Genomic DNA, 12,334 nt, shown 5'->3' with positions numbered 1-12,334 from the left:
AGAAATATTTTGTATAGATGCATTATATTAAGTTATAACTAAAATGAAAAAACTACAATTATGGAAATACAAATATTAATTAAAATATAAATAATAGAGTAATGCCCAATATATATTTATAGCTATAATGTTAGCTATACATACATATTAAATAAATATATTTACTAAAATCTGGCATTTCATTATGAAGGCATTAGACCATTAAAACAATCACAGCACAAATCAAGTGATTTTTTCCAGATTTTGCAAAGTAGTTAGAGAAGTTGAAAATCAAATTCCTCTGACTCCTAAGTTTTTCCATCATGGGGTGATGCCTGTGTAATAGAATCAAAGACCATGACAAGGTCTTTTGAGATCATTTGAGTTACAATTGTACCTTCATGCAAATATAATTGGTCATAATGAGAGCTTCAAGAAGACATCTCCGACCTTCCTTAAACTTCATCTCCCAGTGGGAATTTCCTAACCTTTAGTTCCAATTCATTTATTTATCTACAGTTCCCCATAGTCTTGGGGGACAATGGTTGCAGGAGGACTAAATATTCCCAAATGGGCAATCTTCTATGAACTTCATTCCATCCATTTATATCCCTGTATCTAACTATGCTTTAAAACATTAAAAAGATTGGTATGCTATTTCCTGGTCATTCTGTATTAGGCTTTCTCTTGTAAACATTATGAACTTCGTAGAGTAATTTTTATGAAATGTAATTAAATGCACTCTTGATAGCTTATCTTACTCAATGGTTCATTTTATCTTTCTCATGCTGAGAGAGTTTCACCTGGTTTCACACAGGCATCATGCATTTCCTCTCACACATTTTATACTGTTATGTGAGAAAGTATCCTTTTTGCCCTGCTTTCCAGGGTATTCTGCATATTTATTTCAGCAGTACAATGATACAAAATTAATATACTGAGGTCTCAGGAAAAGTTGTAATATTGAGACTGTGCTCAAATGTATTAAATTCAGAAAAATAAAAGTAACATAATCCAAGTGATTTTCCACTATTTAATACTTTGAGACTTCTATTTCATTGAAATTTGTAGTGAATATGTTGAATAAAGTGGAAGACTTTGCTGGTTTTAACTTTATTTTCCTTTCTTGCTCATTCAAGTGTTGGTAATGACAATTTTTGAGATATTTATTCTTCATATAATATATTCACATCAAATTTTCAGATCCTCACAATCAAAATAGTGTGTGGCTGACAATTTTCTTCCTATAACTACTATCTGCAAAGGCAAAAAATTACAACTAAAATAGATGTATCTGAGTGTCATTGACTGAACTGCATGAGTGAAATTGGTTTCACTATTGGTGAAGAAACTGTACGTTATTTACCAAATACAAATATTAATATATGATTTATTTCATAAAAAATTTACATTTTACATAGTTGATGTGATTGCTTTAACATTCATGTTAACTTTTTTTGGTTCCAACAGAAAATTATTAGCATAATGTTCATGAACAACACATCTCAAGAAAGGGAATATATAGGATCAGCTATTTTCCCTGTATACAATGTAACTGACACACAGAGAATGTCACAAACTTTAAAATGCATGTGGTGAGTGGGGAAATAAAGAACAAAGTAATTTTCCCAAACCACCCCTTTCAGGAGAATGTGTGCCGTGAACTGGTTGTTAGTGACAATTGGTCTGGAGCCTGAAGAATTCCAGCTCTGGCTGTTGGAGAGAAAAATGAAGAGACTTGGACACTGAGGAGACAAACTCAGCAGATTCGGTATGTTCCCTAACAGGGACAACAAATGCGAACTGTTGCTGTGGCCATCCTCGGAAGAATTGGATGGAAAGGCGTAGGAATCCTACAAATTTGGAAATGACATACCTGAAAAAGAATCATTGACTAAACTCCATAAAGGTTTCATTTATGCAAGACAAAATTTAATGAAAAGAAAGACAAACTTGAAGGCCAGTGCCGCAGCTCAATAGGCTAATCCTCCACCTTGCGGCGCCGGCACACCGGGTTCTAGTCCCGGTCGGGGCTCTGGATTCTGTCCCGGTTGCCCCTCTTCCAGGCCAGCTCTCTGCTGTGGACAGGGAGTGCAGTGGAGGATGGCCCAAGTGCTTGGGTCCTGCACCCCATGGGAGACCAGGAAAAGCACCTGGCTCCTGGCTCCTGCCATCAGATCAGCGCGGTGCGCCGGCAGCAGCGGCCATTGGAGGGTGAACCAACGACAAAAGGAAGACCTTTCTCTCTGTCTCTCTCTCTCACTGTCCACTCCACCTGTCAAAAAACAAACAAACAAACAAACAAAAAGACAAACTTGAATTAGAAAACAGAAGACAATGGGATATTAACCAAGGATAACAAGTCATTCAACATCATATATTGGGCAAAGACATTATTGTGTTCTGTCTTCTAACCAACAGTTCAGATTCTGCTATGACAGTGTTCTGCAGACAAAGAAAATGAAGCCAGTGCTTTCAACTATTGTTAGGATTTCTTTCATCAGAAAAATGTAGCTTACCCATCTCTGCCAAGGAACTACCCCATAATATGGCCAAGTTTTGCAACTAGATATGTTTAATATTTCCTACAGATTAAATACTTACCCTGCATATCTCTGACAGCAAGATATGTATGTAACTTTAAGTTGATATTCGTCTGATTAAAAAAGACTAAAGATTTCTTAGTAAATAGATTTTTTATAAGTTACTTAATTCTTAAATAAACGTTGAAGCAATTAATAAGTGTACTGTGCTGTTGAAGGATATCTTTCCAAATTGATTCATAAGAAATATTTTTAAATAAAAGAACTGTAACAGAGCTTTAAATTCCTTAACTTTATATTGGATACAAGCAATTTTTTATAGTTAAATGAAATTTATGCTGACATTTTGTGCAGCTGAACATGCATTGATTATTCTTAATGTTTCATCAGAATAAAATGATTATGCATTCTTAAAATGATTCTAGAGAAATATTTTAAATGAACTAATTTTTCCAAAAGCTTTTTAACGAGGTTTATAATCAGTTTTAAAATTAATGCTTATCAAATTTTTAAATCTCAGAATTTTATAACATTTAACATAATTTGTAGTTATTTGAAAATATAGCAAATGTCACAGTATGGTATCTTAAAAATGTGATTGTTAATACGTAATTATAGATAAAACTCGAATTTGTAAAGCTGCACTATATCAACTCATCTGCATCTATAGTTAGTTTAGTCTACCTTATTTGAGCTCTTAAATTATCATTTTATATTATGCAAAGCAGATTTTAACTAATAGAATTTTGAATTTCTGGTTGGAAGGTTTTGAGATTCAGAAACCTTTTCCTAACCTTTATTTCTCCATTTAAATTTTTATACAATTTGAGAACTGTAGAAAAGACATATATTACATATAAAATATAAAATGCATGTTTAAAGTATTCTTTATTTTACTTCTGTGAGAATTATTGGTTATTTCTAAAACAAAAAATAATGAATTCCCTGAGAATTTTAGTTGAATTCAATAAAATAGGGTGGCACAAAACCTGTTTAGGAATTTCTTTGTCTGTTCCAATCAGTATAATTGAAATCAATGACCTAAATCTCATAGTCTTTTTATTGATTTTGAAAAGGTTTGAAAATCACAATTTCTTTCATAGTCCATAAGTATTTTCCTGGATTTGTCTTTATAAATGTGTGCATGGCACATATTCACAAATGTTCATTCTTTTTTTATATATATTGTTTTCCTTACATCTTAGAGTCTCCTATTCAGGCACTTTCCCTTCTTTCTTCACATGCTGTAGGATTTGTTCTAACTTGTCGCTTACTTTTTAGTGTAATTAAGCTTGAGTTTCTTATATATTCTGGGTATTTATCTTTTATTGAATAACAGTTTGCAAATATTTTCACTTCTTTGTCAGTTCTTTCTGTACCCTGTTGATTGTTTCCTCTGCCATGCAGGAGACTCTTAGTTTGATATGTTTTGGCTATCTAATTTTATTTTTCCAAGTATGTATAGACAGTTTGGCAGCACCGTTTGATGGTGAGATTATTCTTTCTTCAATGTCTGTTTTTGACACTTTGCAGATAAGCATTTGACTGTGCGTATGTGGATTAATTCCTGGATTCTCTGCTCTGTCACAATGATCTTTATGTTGATAATTGTGTCAGTACCATACTGTTTTAATTACGGTAGCACTACAGTTTGCATTGAAGTCAGGTATTTTTATGTCCCCAGTGATATTAGTTCTTCTTGATAAGTTTGACTGTTCTGGGTCATTTTTTGAATATTTATTTGTCTATTTGAAAATCAGAGTGACAGAGAGAGAAAAGATGGAGAGAAAAAGAGATCTTCAGTCCATTGGCTCACTTCTCAAATGGCCACAACAGCCAGGATTGGGCCAGGAGGAAGTAAGGAGTCAAGAACTCCCTCCAGATCTCCCACATTAATGGCAGGAGACCAAGGATTTGAGTCATTTTCTACTGCGTCCTGGTGCATTATTGGGGAAGTGGATCAAAAGTGGAGCAGTCAGGACTCAAACCAGTGCTGCAATATGGAATGCTAGTATCACAGATGCTTGGCTTTACTGTGCCATAATGCTGGCTCCTATTCTAGAACTTTTTTCATTCCAAATGAATTTTAGATTTTTTCTCTTTCTATAAATAATACTCTATTTTGGGGGGAGTGCATTGAATTTGTAGATTACTTTTGGGAATATAGGCATTTTGACAATATTAATTCTTTGAATCCATGAACATGGAATATCTTTTCACTTTTTTCATCTTCCATGATGTCATTGCTATTTTATGATTTTCATCTAAAGATTTTCACTTCTTTGATTAAATATATATGTATATTTATTTCTACACACACACACACTTATATACATACATAGATATAGCTACTGTGAATGGGATTGCTTTATTGATTTCCCTTTCAAGAAATTGGTGTATAAAAATGTTCCCCTTTTTAATGTTTTGATTTTGTATCCTGCAACTTTATTGAAGCTGATAATCAGTTTGTATAGTTTTTGATAGAATGTTAAGGTTTCTCTATGCTTAAAATGAAAACCTCAACAAACAACAAAAACAATCTATCTTGTTAAGAAATGGACCAATGCCCTGAATAGATAGTTCTCAAAAAAAGAAATACAAATGGCCAACAAATATATGAAAAAATGCTATCTTTACCTATTATTGAAATATAAATCAAATCTACAGGACATCACCTTATCCAAATTAGAATGGTTATTATCAAAAAGATAAAATATAACAAATGCAGGCCAGGATATAGAGAAAAAGGAATGCTTATACATTCAATGTGAGAATGTAATTTAATGCAAAACCAATGGAAAACAGTGTGAAAATCAGTTAAGTGAACTGCAAATAGGACTGTCATATGGTCCAATAATCCCAATACTGGGTATATTTACAAAAGATATGAAATCAGGGCCAGTGCTGTGGCATAGCAGGTTAAGGCGCTGCGTGCAGTGCCGGTATCCCATATGGGCACCAGTTCACATCTCGGCTGCTCCTCTTCCTATCTAGTTCCTGGTTCCTGGCTTTGGATCAGCACAGCTCAGGCTATTGCGGCCATTTGGGGAGTGAACCAGTGGATGGAAGACCTCTCTCTCTCTCTCTCTCTCACTTTTTCTCTCTGCCTCTCCTTCTCTTTGTGTGTAACTATGACTTTCAAATAAATAAATAAATCTTTAAAAAATAAATTAAAAAAGATATGAAATCATCCAAAAGATAAATGCAGCAATATCTGTATTTCAGCGCTACTCATATTAGTAAAATATGGACTCAACCAAGGGGTACATTAGCATCTAAACTGAGAAAAAATGTGGTACCCATGCACAATGGAATATTGTCCATAAATAAAAAGGGATGAAATCCTTACATTTGCCTCAAAAAGGATAGAACTGGATGACATTATGTTAAGTGAAATAAGCCAGACACATAGATAAAAATACCAAGTATTCTCTCTCACAAATGGTAGCCAAACAAAACTCAATCTAAACATAAAATAGTAATTAATAGGGGCTGGCAGGGGTAGGGAGAGGACAAAGGGAGGTTGGATAATAGGTTGCAGATAAAAGTGGGATAATTTCCTAGCACTACACAGTGCAGTGGGGTGACTATAGTTTACAATAACCAAGCAGTCCAGGGATCCAATTGTGAAGCAATGACAAAGAGGGAGATGTGTCAGCTGTTCTGATTTAATCAGTATCCATTATACACATGTATTGAAATGTCACACTGTACTCCACAAATATGTGTAATTATTAATCACATTTTTATGCTTTAACAACTGAAAACGTTTAAAAGAGAACAGAAATCACACTAAATTATAAAAATTGCTCTAATGGGAGAGTTTTACCAGTGAACTGTCAGCATTTGAAAATGTCTTTTTTTTTCTTCTCTCTTTAAAGATATTTATGAAGCTGTCACTTCTGTAAGAGTACAACTGAGGACTTTTCTAAATCCTTAACATTGCAAAATTTCCCTACAATCTGTTTAGGTATGAGTTTCTTATATTTTGAAATCATGGTTTGGGCATATTGGATTTCCTGAACCAATGGAACATTTTTTTCAATGAATCTTAAAATCTACTTCTTCAAATACCGTCTATTCTCCATTTTATTTTGTATCTGTTTCCAGAACTGACGCATCTATGACATCTCACTACATTTTGATATCTCTTAATATCTTTTGCATGTCTGATCTTTTAGGCTCTCTGATACAAGAGTCCTCTAGTTGACTGTATCTTCATCTATGTCTAATCTGCTGTTTGATCCATTTATTGAATGCTTAATTCACACACCTTCTTTAGTGTTTATAGCTATACTTGCTAACCTTAGCATTTATAGAGTTGTTGGCTCTAATTGTGAGATTCATGTTTTCCTATTGATTTTTGCTCATGGTGATTTGTCTCCATGCAAGTTTGTGTATGTGTATGTGTGTGTGTGTGGTGTGTAAGATGGTGAGAGAGAGAGAAAGAAGACTTGCATCTGAAAAAAAATTTTTATAGTAATATAATGTGGCCTGGATTGGACAACATTCTTTCACAGATAATCCACATTTGTTTCCTTAAGTATTTTTAAAAAAGGAATATCAATAAACTAATTCCTTGACCTGGGATATGTGCGGGAGAAGGGAGTGTACCTGGTCACCTGGGTGTTCGAATTTTAACCAGGGCTCATGTCGGGGCTGACCTGTGATTGAAGATGCTGAATAGACTCTTGATATCCTTGTGAAGACCAAAACAGGCATGTTCTCCTCTGTGGTGAGTGTTCCAGTTTACATATTCCTGGAGTCAACATTCAGGATTCATGCAGAACCCCCAGGTCTGATTTCCCATTTTGAACTGAGCCTCACACTTGTTTGCACTCCCTGGGTCCTCTTCACAAGGAAAATGCAGGCAGTGGGGTTAATAGCACCTGCCCTGGGCAGCCACTGGCAAGGATTGGTCAGTTTCTTCCTTATTTGTCTGTGATTTGTTTTTTAACCCCTGAACATTTCTCTAATTTTTGATGGTTGTTTTACCAAATAACTAGATGGCAGATTGCCAAAAGTGGAAGCTTCTATTATGATATTATATTTTCATTATGCTAGAAGACAAATTCATTTGAAACTGGTGAACACAATCACATTGCTATTGTAGCAGCTGATTGAATATTTGTGTTAACCAGTAGCATCACTGAAATCATTTCTTCACTCATCCTTATGTTTTAAATTATTTATTAAAGAATATAGCCTTGATGTAACTTTTTATGTTTACAGATAAAACACACATGAGAATACTTATACTGAGAATCAGATAATCCAAATGTGGTGACTGGGTTTTTTTCTAGTGTACATTTTATCAATTTGTTTACTCACAAACAAATTCTATTGGAATTGGAATTTATGCACCCATTTATAAAATTCAGGTGGTTCATAGGAAATTATTTAATAAGAATATAATCTATGCTTCTTTGACAGTGTAAAAGTCAATGATTTAAATATATTTTTAAAATACAGAATTATGAAAGCTTAAGGAACACAATTATACATTATTTAGCAAAAGGGATTTGCAATTTTTTCATTTTTTTCTTTTGCTTTTGAGTAAACTCAGAAAGAATAACCCAGAATTTTTCAGAACATATTTCACATAAATTTTCCATAGCCCTGAGATCTTTCTCACGACTGGTCCTCACAAATTACTGGCCAGCTTAATGGTATTTACTTTTTGTCCTTTCATACTGCAATCTCAAATAATTATATTCAGAAACTATATGGTATTTTCAGTTAGAGTTATTACTTGTTATGGATGAACAGAATTTAACCCCTAAGCCCATGCAGATGATTAAACTCTGAAGCTATATGGTGAAGATTGATGCCATTAGGGTTAGATACTTGATCTAATCACGGTGTCTTAGATGAGGGCCTTGTAGGACCTCCTCTGGTCCCATGAGGCTTCTCTCAGAGGCAGTTATTGGGAGAGGATTCCTTAGGTAAGCTTAGTTCAGCCTCGCTTCTCTCTGCTTCATGTTTCCCCTTTGCTCCTTCCTCCACATACACTCTGACAATCTTCTACCAGGTTCCAGACTAATGGGGCTTCCCACACCTGAATTATGAACCTCAAAATTCCAGCCAAAATATATCATATCCTTCCAAAGAAGCTCCTTTCAGGTACTCTAGTGAAAATAAACAAAAGCTGACTAATACACTATGATTTTACAATAAGGGTGAGACCCCAATATTTCTCAAGGTTATGCTAAAGTGGCTAAAGAGGAAAGGACACCACTGAGTTTTCTTTGGGTCTAGCACACCACTGGTAATTGTTAAAACAACTAGTTCTTTTTCTGTTGACTATGTTATACTCTTAACCATATATTCTTCATCAGTAATTAGAAGACCAGTGTAAATGAAAAACGGGTGGGGTGGTGGTGCTGTGGTTTAGCAGGTAAAGCTACCACCTGCAGTGCCGGCATCCATATGGTCGCCAATTTCAGTACTGGCTGCTCCACTTCCGATCCAGCTCTCTGCTATGGCCTGGGAAAGCAGTGGAAGAAGGCCCAAGTCCTTGGGCCCTTGCACCACATGGGAGATGCAGAAGAAGCTCCTGGCTCCTGGTTTGAATCAGCAGAACACCAGCCATTGTTGCCAATTGAGGAGTGAACCAGAGGATGGAAGACCTCTCTCTCTCTCTCTCTCTCTGTCTGTCTCTCCTTCTCTCTCTGTGTAACTCTTTCAAATAAATACACAAATATTTTTAAAAAAGAAAAATGGGGAATAGAATAGTATTGTTTTTGTTCTTTTTAAAAATATTTATTTATTTAAAAAAGCAAAAGGGAGAGAATGGGAGAAACAATAGCATGGTCTTCTTCTATTTTTTTAGCATTGTCTTCTAAGACATAGTTCTCAGAGTTATCCTATATCATCTATATTTTCCTGTTTGTTGTCAAAATAGCAAAATTCAAAAAATATTTTCAAAGTTTACTTTTTGCCATATGATATCTGAGATTTCTATAAGTTATATCCAACTTAATTTCTCAAGTGATTTTGAATTTTTGATGTAATATGACCTTAATTATTAGTATATTTTAAGTAGAGAATTCTCAAAGAATAAAGAGATCTCGTGTGGCTGTCCTTGTGGTACAGCCGGCAGCCCATATCAGGGTGCTGGTTTGAGTCCAGGTTTCTCCTCTCTTTTTCCAGTTTCCTGCTAATGCATCTGTAAGGCAGTGGATAATAACCTAAGAACTTGGGTCACTGCCACCCATATGGAGATCAGAATGGAATTCCTGGTTTCAGCCTGGCCCGGACTTAGGAAGAGAACTAGTGGATGGAAGATCTCTCTCTCTCTCTCTCTCTCTCTCTCTCTGGACCTCCCTGTCAGACTGGCTTTCAAATATACAAATAAATCTTTAAAGAAGAGTCAAAAAACATTAAGTGAATATAATAACATAACATTAGGGTTTCTCTTGAGCGTGTATTCTCATTCGTAAAAAGTTAACTTATTTAAGTGAAAATTAGCTAGTCATATTACTGAAAATAATTATTGTCTCTATTTTTTTTTAACACTGGATAATGATCTCAAATTTTATTTCATTCCTGAAGATCTTTGACACATTAGAATAAATACAGGAAGTTTTATAACATAACAAATCTAAAATGAAGATTGTTACATTGAGGCAAGAATTTCAATAAAACCTTTTATATGATGCTCAAGGACACAACAAATCAGTAAGCTGGCAGATATAGGTAAAAAAAGTAATTACTGAATTTTTTTTTTAAATTCTAACATTCCCAATGACATATTTTTAATAGACTATTAATAGAATCAGAATAGCTACTCTTTATGGTTTACAACTTTAAACAATAAAATTATAGTTCATATGGTGATGTGCTCTTACAAAGGAAATAGGTTTTAGTTACAGCTGTATGTTACCTTCACTTTCTTTTTTTTTTTTTTACATTTTTTTTAACTTTTATTTAATGAATATAAATTTCCAAAGTACGGCTTATGGATTACAATGGCTTCCCCCCAATATCGCCTCTCCCACCCGCATCCCTCACCTTTCCCACTCCCTCTCCCCTTCCATTCACATGAGGATTCATTTTTGATTCTCTTTATATACAGAAGATCAGTTTTGCATACATTAAGTAAAGATTTCAACAGTTTGCTCCCACACAAACATAAAGTGAAAAATAGTAGATGATTTTTTAAATGATGATGAAATCAGATCAGACCTATTGTCATGTTTAATCCCAGTGAGAGTCAAGTTGGGAATTGATAATTTCTTCTTCTTCTTTTTTTTTTTTTTTTTTTTTTACAGAAGATCAGTTTAGTATACATTAAGTAAAGATTTCAACAGTTTGCACCCCCATAGAAACACAAAGCGAAATATACTGTTTGAGTACTCATTATAGCATTAAGTCTCAATGTACAGCACATTAAGGACAGAGATCCTACATGAGGAGTAAGTGCACAGTGACTCCTGTTGTTGACTTTACAAATTGACACTCCTGTTTATGGCATCAGTAATCTCCCTATGCACCAGTCATGAGTTTCCAAGGCTATGGAAGCCTTTTGAGTTCACCGACTCTTATCTTGTTTAGACAAGGTCATATTCAAAGTGGAGGTTCTCTCCTCCCTTCAGAGAAAGGTACCTCCTTCTTTGAAGACCTGTTCTTTCTACTGGGATCTCACTCACAGAGATCTTTCATTTAGGGTTTGTTTTTTTTTTTTTTTTTTTTTTTTTTTTTTTTTTTTTTGCCAGAGTGTCTTGGCTTTCCATGCCTGAAATACTCTCATGGGCTTTTCAGCCAGATCCGAATGCCTTTAGGGCTGATTCTGAGGCCAGAGTGCTGTTGAGGACATCCACCATTCTATGAGTCTGCTGAGTATCTCGCTTCCCATATATTGTCTCTATTTTTAAGGAGCCTGAATTCCCATGATTTACTGTTTCACTTACTAGTCTTGTATGAAGTAGAAAAGATTTAAAATAGAATTAAACTGATCCATAATTTGGGAGAAGACTGTTAAAAAAAGACCTTAATGATATGGGAAATGTGCGTGGGATTTATCTGAGGAATTCTAAGCCTCATACAGCACAGGAAGATTCTAACTGCATACAGTTTACTATCGTCACTGAAATTTAAGCATCATGAAATTTTAAACTGGAATTTTTACCTTATTTACTTAAAGATTTATTCTAGTATCATTTGAAGAAACAGCTTAGACATAAACGAAAACAGAGCCATGACTACGGTCATTTACTTTTTGCTGCTCACATTATGCGCAGTGCTTTTAACTGTTTTCTGAAATTGTACAAAATAGAGGAGGTTTTCTTGTTATAAAAGAAACCATTCATTTAGAGAAAAAAAATGGCTAATTTAATTACATGGCACTTTTCTTCTATTTTCAACTTGGACATTAACATAAAGACTCCTGAAATTGCCTCCTATATTTCCACAATTGTCATCCAAACTTTTGCTTATGAAAGCATATAGACATAGATTTAAAAAATAATAAGTCAACTTAATATCATGGAATTAGAAAATAATACGCATTTGGTTAATATATTAACATAGTACCCCATTTTCATGGTATTACAGTTCCACATATACACCAACCCATGTAGTGCTAATCATTAGCATTTAAACTGCATCTTCTCATGTTAGTAAGGGGAAAAACACAGCATTATCTCCAAATGTATATCAGGTAGCACTATTATATGTAACCAATTTCATATAATGCATCTAATTGAAAGTCAAAATATTGACCATGGCAAACAAATATATTCATTGATTGTGTTTATTTTTTATAGTACTGACATTTGATCCACGGTATGCAAGTTTTTCCATGTAATACA

This window comes from Oryctolagus cuniculus, chromosome 14, assembly GCF_051225735.1.
Source record: "Oryctolagus cuniculus isolate XC-2025 breed Fujian yellow rabbit chromosome 14, ASM5122573v1, whole genome shotgun sequence".
Taxonomy (NCBI): Eukaryota; Metazoa; Chordata; class Mammalia; order Lagomorpha; family Leporidae; genus Oryctolagus; species Oryctolagus cuniculus.
The sequence above is the reverse complement of the archived record's forward strand: the minus strand, read 5'-3'. Positions refer to the sequence as shown.